Raw genomic sequence first — 12,789 nt, forward strand, 5'->3', positions numbered from 1 at the left:
GTTTCCATCTTCGGCATGCAGAAGACGGAAACCTGTCAGATCGGGTCCGGCCATGAGCGCCGGTGAGTGTTTTATGCTCTCCGCCGCAAACCCGTTTTTTTTTAACCAGATTTTTAAAAAATGGTTTCGCAGCGGAGAGCATAAAACACTCACTGGCGCTCACGGCCGGACATCTTTCAAACCCATTCAAATGAATGTGTTTGAAAGAGTCCCGCGGCTTTCCGTCTCCTGCTCAGTTTTGTGCAGGAAACAGAAACCTGTATGAACGGAGACCGCGCACAGATGTGAACGAGCCCTTAGACAGCAGTAACAGACCCCTTCTTAGTATTTGCTGTAAGCTGCCCTGCACACGACCGTATCAATGGGCAGTGTGCATTTGGGTTTTCCCCGGACAGCACAATGTCCCATTCATTTCTATGGGCCTGTACACATGATGGTGAATTTCACGGTCACGTGTGCGGGCCGACAGTCCAGGCCACAAAATATAGAACAGGTCCTATTCCTGTACGATTTCACAGCCCTACTTCCACTGCTCCCATTCACTGAACGAAAAGGCCGCAGAAGCATGGCTGGCACACAGATGACATCCATATGTCCCCCGAGCCATTCATTCATGCCAGCCGGTTATCACACTGTGTTGGGTTTTGCTGGATTACTTAGCGCATCAATGGGTTACATCTAGAAATGAGCGAGTACTATTCGAAATGGTAGTTTCGAATAGCACGCTCCCATAGGAATGAATGGACGCAGCCGGGGCCGGCATCCTGCCGCTTAACCCCCTGCGTGCCAGCCGCTCCCATTCATTCCTATGGGAGCGTGCTATTCGAAACTACCATTTCGAATAGTACTCGCTCATCTCTAGTTATAGACATTTATGACACATCCACATTTCTTCACGTATATTCAAAATTGCCATAGAAGTGAAGGGAAAAGTCCACCACTCTGTTCATAGCAGCAGGCAGGACAGGAGCTTGGTAGACGTCTGTTCTGAACAAAAGTATGGGTAGCAGATCCAAGGATCAGTTCCAGCAAAATCATGATGATGTTATAAATGTCTAAAATAAGAATATCCCTTTAGGCTAAGACCTCACGTTGTGGAAATGCTGTTTTTTGTTGCAGTTTTTGCTGTGTTTTTTTGATCCAAAGCCAGGAGTGGATTGAGCAGAAGAGAGAAGTATAAGAGCTTCAAATAAAATCTGCAACAAAAATACCCTGCATTTTCGAAACACGTGGCCCTGGCCTTAAGAGGATTATACACAAAATAACAGAGCATGCATGTATATTTCATTAGTGGGCAGGCAACAAGTCACAGTCAGAAACATCTGATCACTCCTCATAGCACAAGGGAGAGGAAATGTTGAAATCCAAACATCCTCTTTCTCTCCCAATGGCAGATGTTGGGAGGATAAAGAGGTCCCCATACTGATTCTGACTGTCAATATCCATGGTGGTCATGTGACGGCATTTTGTAGGCTAACCCAACAGGATCAGTGCTGGTCATTGGTATATTCAGTGGGGCCAGCATTATCCCCTGAAGATACCCGATGTCCAACACTTAGGGTTACTGGCAACACATCCCATAACATGAATTTAAACGTCCCATTATGACATATAGAATAATGTGACTGCAACGTGATAGTCGCAGAAAATCCAAAGGTTGCAAACAACTTTTTTAACCAAACTACAAAGGAAGTTACACAAAACTGCTACAGTGTCTTTACGGCGAAGTCTCAGCTCTAAAAAAAACAATTGCACAACAATTCAGTTGCTGACAAGTTGCACTAGTTATATCGCACGTAACCCCGTACCCTTACAATCCCCTGATAGCAGGGGTAAATGATGTGATATGTGGTCTTATTATGCAGTCATGTGACAGCGGCTGTCAGTCTCATCCTATGGGCTGTGCTACTCACCTACAGTATCAGCACAAGTACAGGCGGCAGCTGCTGCTGTAACCACTGCACCGCTCCAATGATACAAAAACTTACTAGAGACTAAGCAAGAAGAGGAAGTGCAAAGTTTCCAGAGAGCGGCCAGGGCTCCATGTCAGGACAGTCATAGTGGGAGGAGGACACCGATCAGCTGACTGTCAATACAACTGTCACGTGACTGAGCAGAATGTTAGCTCTTTGACCCATAGTACTTTCCGGATACCGTTACCTGCAGTACACTATGACACTGATCACACACTGCGGCTTTGTGTAGCCTGCACACACAGTACACATACACCTGGACTCCCCGGGTTAAAGGGGCAGCGCAGTGTCACACCCTCCGACAGGAAATAGAGAGGTGAACAGGCCAAGGACAAGACGGAAGATTACCTGCTAGCTTTATGGCAGCTGCTCCCAGTAAAGCGGAGACATGTAGCTTGCAGACTCCCCCGCTCCAGCTGACCGCTCATTCCTTGCAGCCAGCACCACTCGGCCCACAGCAGCCAAGATGTGGGAACAACTCGCTCGGCGACCTCGCTGATTGGCTGGCCACAGGCACTGTGAGGCGCTGATTGGCTGGGCACAGGCACTCTGAGGCGCTGATTGGTCGGGAAATCTATCAGTTAACATTTGCTCTAAAGAAGATCCCGTTGTGCATGTGACTGAGCAGCATGGATTGCCGGAGGGGAGGGGTTAACAGGGGGAGGACGCGACACGAGAGAGTGCGAAGCATACTACGCTGGGACGCTAGGGGGCGGTAGTGGAAAAGTGCAGGGGAAAAGCTGGAGGGGTCATGTGTTCACATAGGTTGTGGTGGGCTGTAATGGTGTGTGCACACGGTGCAGTTGGGCACAGTTAGAGGGCCATTTATCTACCCCCATCAGCTGCTGCATCAGGGTGTGCACTTTACAGTCTTGTCCTTCAGTCAGCTTTATGAGCAAAAAACCCAAAGTTCTAAGCTTTTAAAAACCTTTTTTGGTGTGAGCAGATGTACATGATGTACTAGTACTAGTAGATGTACCTGAGCTAGTCACAGTGGCCGGCGCTTCACCTGGTTAGTCCTGCGCTCTGGGCGGTTATTTCAGCGCCTTTTCACATGTACAAGTTTCCCCACACCAGCAGGTCCCACCTCACTCCTAACTGTGCCTGAGATCCTGTGTGGGTGTAGTTATGGCCGGCTGCCATGGCGAAACTTGTCACGTATGCCTTATGGGTGTGAGGTAGCGCCAAAATAACTACCAGGGACCATGACTAGCCAGCTGAAGTGCGGCCCACCATGACTACATCAGGTACATTTACATTTGCCAAAATGTTTTTTTATAAGCTTAGATATTCACATTGGCAGTGTTACTCATTTTTCTGACTTTATTGCGTTTTCAGGGCTGCGGCTAGCCTCCATTTTGGTTCCTGCACACCACCCATCTGTCCAAGGCCGATTTTATTTGAAGCATAATATGGTGAACTACACTCCCCTATTCATTCAGAGAGGCTGTTTGTGGTGTGTGGCAAAACACCTTTACCCTTAATTCTTGGGAGACCAAAGCCCTAAGAGAGTCGAGTCATTTTATTGTAGGGGCCCACCTTGCCTTGATGGGGCAGCTGGGCTTACAATTACAGTTTGACCAATATGTAAAAAGTACCAAGACCCTCATTTTTATTTGTATCATTATGTACAGTAGGTATTTCCAGTAATGCTCTTTGAACTAGCAAAGCGTTGTTGCAACTTTTTGTTTTTGCTACCTATTCCCACCAACCTAGAAATAAGTTGTCGTATGCAGACAGCGAGCTCACCTTGTGAACCCATCGTATTGCCAGAAATCCATCTGTAAAAGGTAAAATCAAACAAAAAATAATATCCAAAAAATCTAAAGTCTATGACCTTATGTCTTCTGTGAATCTAAAAAAACATGCTTTTTTGCTTAAAAACATCCAGCATCCTTCCAAAAAAGTAATTAACAAAAACTCACAGTGGCATAACTAGGAATGGCTGGGCCTCAAGGTGAACTTTTGACATGGCCTCCCACAACCCAACCGACCCAACCTCCCCCTGTGCACACACACTCATACACACAAACCGCATTCTTGCACACAGTATTATGCCCCATAGTGGCCCATGCACACAGTATTATGCCCCATTGTGGACCACCCATGAACAATTATTATATCTTTTCAGACCCCAGAGTATAATGATCAGAGACCCGGGGAGGATACAAACTTAAAAAAACAATGTTACTTCCCATCCCCGCTGATGTCGGCCATCTTCAATGATGGACCAGACGTCATGTCTATATATAAGAGAAGAGATAAGAGATAGTATAGAATACTTTCAGGGCTCCTAGGAACCTATCTATAAAACATAGTGTAGAACACTCTTAGGAACCTAAAACGAAGTAGAAAAGAAAGCAGGAAGGGCACTCACCCATTGACGAGTTTTCATATAAAAGGCATCCTTTATTTGGAAAAAGCTTCAATAAAAAACAGCAACCATAAGGAGGGAAGAGACAGCATATGTGACGTGGAAAAAGGCAACAGCCGTTTCGCACTCACCTGAGCGCTTTTTCAAGCCTCAAATGCATACACAGCTGGTAAACTGTTGTATAACCACAAAAAAAAAAAAAAATTATATATCCAGCTCACCACATATATCCGTAAATCTGAGTGTTGTGTCCAGGAAGCACGGAAGCCTTGCGGACTTCAAGACAAACTGAAACTACTTCTTTGGGTAAAAATCCAGCTTCAACCGAACCACAAGATATTCCAACGAATGTAGTATAAAATTCAATTCTTTATTCCATCCAAAAGTTAAAATTGGTCACATATCAGCTCATCAACATAAGGCCATTTGCCTTATCTTGATGAGCTGATATGTGACCAATTTTAACTTTTGGATGGAATAAAGAATTGAATTTTATACTACATTCGTTGGAATATCTTGTGGTTCGGTTGAAGCTGGATTTTTACCCAAAGAAGTAAACTGTTGTATACTTTGTGCAAACCTTGATCAGGAGACGTTCAAAACTGTCAGGGGGTTAAACCATTAGTTTGCTGTTGAAGGGGGTTCTTTGTTCTTTGAGAAATGCATCCAGTTTGGTTTGTCATTGCCACCCTGCAGTGACCCATAAATGTCCACAATAAAAATGAGTGCTCCGGCCACCGCGGTCCATGGTTTCATGTGTGCCACAAAGCTAATTTGCATCTGGAATAAAAGTTTATGTCTCAATAGTAAGATGGCACTTTTACTAATGTAAGATATGTCCACTATGTCACTAACAAACCATACAACAGGATGTAAGGGGTCTAGAAGAGGGTTTTGTTGGTGGTAGTTTCCCTTTAAATCTACGGTTTTTGTGATACGAGGATAGGTTTTTTTTTACTGAAGAACTGTAAGCAGTTTGTAATTGCAGTAATGAGTAGCACATGTCTCCTACCACTAACTAGCACACACTGTACACACCTGGGGTTCTGTAATTGGCGCAATAACAGTGATTATGGATGAAGCAGATTTTTTTTCTTCTTTAACAATTTAACTCTTTATTTCACATAACTCTTGTTGTAGAACATCCCTTCTTCTATGTTAGCAGCACTTGATTTCCATAAGCGTTGGATGCACTTTAGGGAAGGTGAAATGTGTCAGGCTGTGATTGGCCAGTTTTTAGCACAAAGTGGATGGAACATTCCAATTACTCAGTGTGTTGGGCATTTTGCATCCAGAAAACTGTTAAAATCAACCACGAGTTTCTGGCCCAGGATAAAATATAAAAAACAAAAAAAAACTTTGCAAGTCTTCAGTAGGTGATACCTTTTTTAATGGCTAACTCATAATGATGACAGAATATGACGTTTCGAAGCTTTCCTCTGAGCTTCTTCTTCAGATATAACTAAAAAACACTCTGTAGAGGCTGCATATTTATAACTGGACACAGGGCTAGAATTACAGGAGGGAGGGGGGGAAGAGGCTAGTTACTATATACTTATAACAACAAACAATCAATTGCCAGATCCCCCAGTTCTTATCTTAATGGCTGTCTTAATGATGTGTATAAAAAGACATAAACCCACGTGAGATGTTCATCCCATTGTCCAACGTCTGGAATAGGGTCATGGCCTTGTACTCATAAATCAGTCGCTGTTTCCTTGATTTAAAGTTCCCTTTTAAGATCAAGATTTTCATGTCATTGATGATGCTGTGGTGTTCCTGGCAAAAATGATTTGGCACGGGAAGATCAGTTCTCTGTTGTTTGATTGTATGGCGATGTGAATTAATTCTCATTCTGAGTTTCTGACCAGTCTCTCCAACATACATATTTTCAGTGGAACATTTGGTGCAAATGATCAAATACACCACATTAGGTGTGTTACAGGTGAACGTACCTGGGATTTTATATTCCCTGTTAGAGTTTGGTATCTCTATCTTGTCAGTGGTCAGTATGTGGGGGCAGGTTTTGCACCTCTTCTGTCCACATGGGAATGTTCCTTTGTTAGTTGGAGGTGACAGAGAGCTGCTAATAATCATATTCCTGAGGTTTGGAGGCTGTCTGTAGCACAGGAGAGGGGGGTCAGAAAATATGGATTTTAGATGGTTGTCTTTTTGCAGTAGTGGATGTAATTTGCGTGTGATTCCTCTCAGCGTCTCCAGGTGTGGGTTGTATGTGACAACCAGGGGTACCCGAGTGTTCTCCTGTTTGGTATTGTATTTTAATAACTCCGATCTTGGTATCCTGGTGGCTCTGGTGATTTGGTTATCAACTGTTCTTGGATGGTAACCCTGCCTCAAGAATGTGTTTTTGAGGCCCCCAAGGTGTTCGTCCCTATCTGCAGGGTTTGAACATATGCGATGGTATCTGATGGCCTGGCTGTATACAATGGAGTTCTTTATGTGTTTAGGATGAAAACTATCCCATCTTAGGTACGTAGGGCGGTCAATTGGTTTCCGATACAGCGATGTCTCAATTTTGTTGTCCTGTATCTTGATGACTGCATCCAGGAAGTTTATTTCGGAGAAGGAGTGATTGAGCGTCAGGTTGATGGTGGGATGGAACTGGTTGAACTGTTCATGGAAGGTTTTCAGCTGTTCCTCAGACCCGGTCCAAATGATTAGGATATCATCAATGAAGCGATAGTAGGCCCGAGGCCTAATGGTGCAGGTGGAGAGGAAGTCACTCTCCAGCTTGGCCATGAAGAGATTAGCGTTCTGTGGCGCCATTTTGCTCCCCATTGCGGTGCCGGTCCGTTGTAAATAGATGCAGTCACCAAAGGAGAAGTAATTGTGAGTGAGGATGAATTTTGTCAGTTTCACCACCGATTCAGCGTTCATACCTCGCTTTTCCAGGAAAAACTGGCAGGCATTTATACCGTCCTGGTGTGGGATGTTGGAGTACAAGAATTCTACATCCATGGTGGCCAGGATGGTTCCATCTGGAAGGGGACCTATAGTGGATAGTTTGTTTAATAGGTCTGTAGTATCCTGTAGGTAGCTGGCTGTATCCTTCACTAGGGGTTTCAGAGTGCCCTCCACCCATCCAGAGATCTGTTCAGTGAGAGTCCCAACACATGAGATGATCGGTCTCCCTGGGTTCCCAGGTTTGTGCAGTTTTGGAAGCATATAAAAAGTCCCTGTCCTAGGGCTTGCTGGTATGAGGCTGCTTAGGCTTATTGCTCCATCAGATAGGCCGGAGATAACCTTTTTTAGTTTTTTGGAGTACTCCACTGTGGGGTCTGAATCCAACTTGGAGTAGTAGTGTGTGTCATTCAGCTGTCTGTGTGCCTCCTGTATGTAGTCTGATGTGTTCATCATGACTATAGCACCACCCTTGTCCGCTGGTTTAATGATGATGTCGTTATTATTTCTCAGGGATTTTATGGCCCTTCTTTCCTGGGCAGTGATGTTAGATGGCAGTGCTTTATTTGTATCCAGTATAGTGGATTTGACCATGTGTCTGAAACAGTCTATGTAATTATCCAAATCAAAATTTCGTCCAGTTGGAGGTGTCCAATCAGATGTCTCCTTTTTTGCTAAGATTGGAATCTCTGAAGGGGTAGGTTGAGTCTCCTCTGTGTCATCTGTGTCATGAAAATATTCTCTCAGGCGCAGTCTCCTGAAAAAATCCTCCATGTCGCTGCACAGTTCAATTTTATCCATGGTTTTAGAAGGACAAAATGAGAGTCCCCTGGAGAGTACCCCAAATTCTGCTTTGGTGGGTTCATAGGTGGAGAGATTGATAACACAGTTCTGTGTTTCCAAATCCACGTGTGAGTGGTCCCGGTTGTTGTTAGATATATATTTTGCTTTGTGTGTATTTTTGTAGAATCCTGCAGCAAGTCTCAGTCTGTGGAGTTTCTTTCGCTTATTGAGGATCAGAGATTTCTGCAGTTTCTCATAGTATTGTAGTAATGTTATCCTGGAGCTCTCCTCGATATTGTTCCATTTTGTTTTAATCTCCATTTGGATTTTACTCTTGATGCTGTAGAAGTGATGTATGAGGTGATTCCGCAGTCTCTCTGAAGTTCTATAACACAAGTTTTGTGCATAGTGAGTATTGTATGTAGATGCGATGGGGTTTGTGAGCCTGAGTCCTTTAGGAATTAATTTCTCTTTTCTGCAATTAGATAGGAAAAAGAGATCGCTGTCCAGCTGTGCCCGTTTCTTCAGAAGTGTTTTCAGGTCCTTAAATTTCCGGTAGATTCTGGTATCCTCCATTTGGTAAAAGGAAAATGTTTGTTTTGGTACCGTGTTAGCCAGTGGTTATAAAATATAAAAAACAAAAAAAAACTTTGCAAGTCTTCAGTAGGTGATACCTTTTTTAATGGCTAACTCATAATGATGACAGAATATGACGTTTCGAAGCTTTCCTCTGAGCTTCTTCTTCAGATATAACTAAAAAACACTCTGTAGAGGCTGCATATTTATAACTGGACACAGGGCTAGAATTACAGGAGGGAGGGGGGGAAGAGGCTAGTTACTATATACTTATAACAACAAACAATCAATTGCCAGATCCCCCAGTTCTTATCTTAATGGCTGTCTTAATGATGTGTATAAAAAGACATAAACCCACGTGAGATGTTCATCCCATTGTCCAACGTCTGGAATAGGGTCATGGCCTTGTACTCATAAATCAGTCGCTGTTTCCTTGATTTAAAGTTCCCTTTTAAGATCAAGATTTTCATGTCATTGATGATGCTGTGGTGTTCCTGGCAAAAATGATTTGGCACGGGAAGATCAGTTCTCTGTTGTTTGATTGTATGGCGATGTGAATTAATTCTCATTCTGAGTTTCTGACCAGTCTCTCCAACATACAGATTTTCAGTGGAACATTTGGTGCAAATGATCAAATACACCACATTAGGTGTGTTACAGGTGAACGTACCTGGGATTTTATATTCCCTGTTAGAGTTTGGTATCTCTATCTTGTCAGTGGTCAGTATGTGGGGGCAGGTTTTGCACCTCTTCTGTCCACATGGGAATGTTCCTTTGTTAGTTGGAGGTGACAGAGAGCTGCTAATAATCATATTCCTGAGGTTTGGTGGCTGTCCAGACGTTGGACAATGGGATGAACATCTCACGTGGGTTTATGTCTTTTTATACACATCATTAAGACAGCCATTAAGATAAGAACTGGGGGATCTGGCAATTGATTGTTTGTTGTTATAAGTATATAGTAACTAGCCTCTTCCCCCCCTCCCTCCTGTAATTCTAGCCCTGTGTCCAGTTATAAATATGCAGCCTCTACAGAGTGTTTTTTAGTTATATCTGAAGAAGAAGCTCAGAGGAAAGCTTCTAAACGTCATATTCTGTCATCATTATGAGTTAGCCATTAAAAAAGGTATCACCTACTGAAGACTTGCAAAGTTTTTTTTGTTTTTTTATATATTATCACCACTGGCTAACACAGTACCAAAACAAACATTTTCCCTTGGCCCAGGATAGTCAATTATTTCCTGAAGTGGGTCACTAGATATAAGAACATTGTGGTGGTGACTAGAGGAGACAAAGGAGGGAATAGCTGAAGGAGTAAACACTGTTGATCAGAGAACCAACATAGAAGTTCTGATCATTCCTGAATGGTGCAATGATATCACAAGCATTACACATTTTTTCATGCGATATGCCGGTAGGATGAGATTTCGTCTCGGATGGGTCTGTGATAATGCTGAGTATGTTGACTAGTGTGCAGGGGCACGTCTTCCATAAGACGACCTGAGATGATACTTCATGGAATAAACTGGGAGGATGGCTTTTTATTAAATCATCTGATGGGTCTGATAGAGGTAAATTCATAGCACAATGTGCTAAAAGAATCACAGCAGGGATTATTGTGTTGTATATTGAAATAAATATAGGGGCAATAGTTATGTAACAGAAAGAGATAATAAGACATTCATGGCATTTTCAGCATCAGCAGTCCGTTGCAGCATCCCACTGCTGAATAGACCTGGATGAATGGGCCTAATCTGCAAGGAGTCTTGAGCCACGGACTTTGTGGCTGAATCAGCCGCGGTCTGCGACATTGAACAGGGCGCTTATTTTTTTCGCATCCTGCTGAGATCTCTGCCTCCCATTGAAAACAATGGGAGACTGATTCCCAGGAACCAGCCCCCTGATTCAGGGGCAAAATCTGCCCTCAAATCAGTGGCAAATTTTTCTTTGTGAACCAGTCTTACTGAGCTGCCACTTCAGGGTAATCTCCCTGCACATACAACACCCATGCACAGTTACTTCCCCCTCCATAACTTCAATCCCCTCCCCAACTACTTGCACAAACACATTGCCAGGTAGTGAAATATATCTGCATTGACAATCATCATGCAATGCGTGCTTGAAAACTTTATATGATCTGGGTACAAAAAAATAACTGTACACTATGAAAACCAAAATCTGAAAAGCTTAAATAAAAAGGAAAAAAATTATATTTTTCAATTCCATCTCATTACTAATATTCTTCCAGCTTTCCAATACATGGTAAGGAAGTCACAGAGTAGCCTGAGAAGAGTTATAATTAGAGATAAGCGAACACTAAAATGTTCGAGGTTCGAAATTCGATTCGAACAGCCGCTCACTGTTCGAGTGTTCGAACGGGTTTCGAACCCCATTATAGTCTATGGGGAACATAAACTCGTTAAGGGGGAAACCCAAATCCGTGTCTGGAGGGTCACCAAGTCCACTATGACACCCCAGGAAATGATACCAACACCCTGGAATGACACTGGGACAGCAGGGGAAGCATGTCTGGGGGCATAAAAGTCACTTTATTTCATGGAAATCCCTGTCAGCTTGCGATTTTCGCAAGCTAACTTTTCCCCATAGAAATGCATTGGCCAGCGCTGATTGGCCAGAGTACGGAATTCGACCAATCAGCGCTGGCTCTGCTGGAGGAGGCGGAGTCTAAGATCGCTCCACACCAGTCTCCATTCAGGTCCGACCTTAGACTCCGCCTCCTCTGGCAGAGCCAGCGCTGATTGGCCGAAGGCTGGCCAATGCATTCCTATTGGTAGCAGTGCTGAGCCAGTTCTGCTCAACTACACCGTGTGCCGGTCAGCCCATCTGATATAGCAGAGCCGAGTGTGCACACTCGGCTCTGCTTCATCAGATGTAGCAGAGCCGAGTGTGCACACTCGGCTCTGCTACATCTGATGCACACTCGGCTCTGCTACATCTGATGCAGCAGAGCCGAGTGTGCATCAGATGTAGCAGAGCCAAGTGTGCATCAGATGTGTAGTTGAGCAGAACTGGCTCAGCACTGCTAAGTCTCTGCATTCGCATAGGAATGCATTGGCCAGCCTTCGGCCAATCAGCGCTGGCTCTGCCGGAGGAGGCGGAGTCTAAGGTCGGACCTGAATGGAGACTGGTGTGGAGCGATCTTAGACTCCGCCTCCTCCAGCAGAGCCAGCGCTGATTGGTCGAGTTCCGTACTCTGGCCAATCAGCGCTGTCCAATGCATTCCTATTGGAAAAAGTTTATGTCACAAAAATCACAATTACACACCCGATAGAGCCCCAAAAAGTTATTTTTAATAACATTCCTACCTAAATAAAGGTTATCCCTAGCTATCCCTGCCTGTACAGCTATCCCTGTCTCTTAGTCACAAAGTTCACATTCTCATATGACCCGGATTTGAAATCCACTATTCGTCTAAAATGGAGGTCACCTGATTTCGGCAGCCAATGACTTTTTCCGATTTTTTTCGATGCCTCCGGTGTCGTAGTTCCTGTCCCACCTCCCCTGCGCTGTTATTGGTGCAAAAAAAGCGCCAGGGAAGGTGGGAGGGGAATCGAATTTTTTTGGAGTTTGACACGTGATGTTCGATTCAAATCGAACACATCGAACAGCCTGATATCCGATCGAACATGTGTTCGATAGAACACTGTTCGCTCATCTCTAGTTATAATCAGAAAACAGAAAACGAAAATGGATACTGCAGGTATTTTAGCTATGCATTATGGATTTATGGCAAGATTATTATTGCAAACTGGAGAAAACACTTCACAAAAGTAGAACAGCAATGTCTTTACTGTGTGGAGACTGTAATACTCCTGTAACTAGAGTTCTAGTACTATATGTAAAACAGCAATAGAAAATGTGTGTTTGGTACTGTTTCCTAGCTATAGAGATAAGGCTACATTTACTTGTAAGATAAAAGCATAAGGAAGCAAATAGCAGCTTGTCACACAGTGCGCTAACTCATTTCACTTCTAGACTTTATCATCATCTATTGTGTACATTTATTGTAATATACTGCAAGAATTTATGCAAACAGTCTACAGACAAAAGAGTTAGAGCTTAAAGTCTGGTCCTGGAAACGTTGTTCAGAGCAAAGAAATGCGTATTTGCCTATTTGAAGAGCAAGGAATAAAACGAGTC

The 12,789-nt window shown here is 43.6% G+C and overlaps 1 protein-coding gene across 2 annotated transcripts in view; it reads right to left on the bottom strand.

Annotated features, from left to right (window-relative positions):
- RNF13 (ring finger protein 13) overlaps positions 1-2,464 on the bottom strand; it is a 51,572-nt gene extending 49,108 nt beyond the window's left edge. Inside the window, exon 1 of one of the 2 annotated variants that reach the window (XM_075268821.1) lies at positions 2,322-2,464. The gene's annotated coding sequence lies outside the window, so the exon portion shown is untranslated. Of the gene's footprint in view, positions 1-1,913; positions 2,066-2,321 lie in introns of those variants that run through there. The other variant, XM_075268822.1, reaches the window with a different exon arrangement.
- Between the last annotated feature and the right edge of the window lie 10,325 nt (positions 2,465-12,789).

The sequence above is a fragment of the Leptodactylus fuscus genome, chromosome 3, assembly GCF_031893055.1.
Source record: "Leptodactylus fuscus isolate aLepFus1 chromosome 3, aLepFus1.hap2, whole genome shotgun sequence".
Classification (NCBI taxonomy): domain Eukaryota; kingdom Metazoa; phylum Chordata; class Amphibia; order Anura; family Leptodactylidae; genus Leptodactylus; species Leptodactylus fuscus.